The following is a 409-nucleotide window of genomic DNA, read 5'->3' as shown; positions in this document are numbered from 1 at the left end:
CCTAACCCTCCCCTGGCAGAGCTTGAGTCTGTGCCCTCTTGTCCTGCTGCTGGTTGCCTGGGAGAAGAGACCAACCCCCACCTGACTCCAACCTCCTGTCAGGGAGTTGCAGAGGGTGAGAAGGTCTCCCCTGAGCCTCCTCTTCTCCAGGCTGAACACCCCCAGCTCCCTCAGCCTCTGCTCATGCCACTTGTGCTCCAGTCCCTTCACCAGCCTCGTTGCTCTTCTCTGGACCTGCTCCAGCCCCTCAATGTCCCTCCTGAGCTGAGGGGCCCAGAACTGAGCACAGGATTCAAGGTGTGGCCTCACCGGTTCCAAGTCTAGGGGAAGAATCACTTCCCTGGTCCTGCTGACCTACAGCTGCTAACTATGTTTATGTATAATCAGTAATTCACATGATACTTAGTCA

General features: G+C 56.2%; 1 protein-coding gene across 1 annotated transcript in view; it reads left to right on the top strand.

Annotated features, from left to right (window-relative positions):
* Positions 1-409, top strand: part of ALKBH3 (alkB, alkylation repair homolog 3 (E. coli)) — a gene marked incomplete at its 5' end in the record, with an annotated part of 17,241 nt that overhangs the window by 6,436 nt on the left and 10,396 nt on the right.

Source organism: Acanthisitta chloris, unplaced genomic scaffold (assembly GCF_000695815.1).
Source record: "Acanthisitta chloris isolate BGI_N310 unplaced genomic scaffold, ASM69581v1 scaffold5516, whole genome shotgun sequence".
Taxonomy (NCBI): domain Eukaryota; kingdom Metazoa; phylum Chordata; class Aves; order Passeriformes; family Acanthisittidae; genus Acanthisitta; species Acanthisitta chloris.
This window is presented reverse-complemented; position numbering and strand designations above follow the sequence as displayed.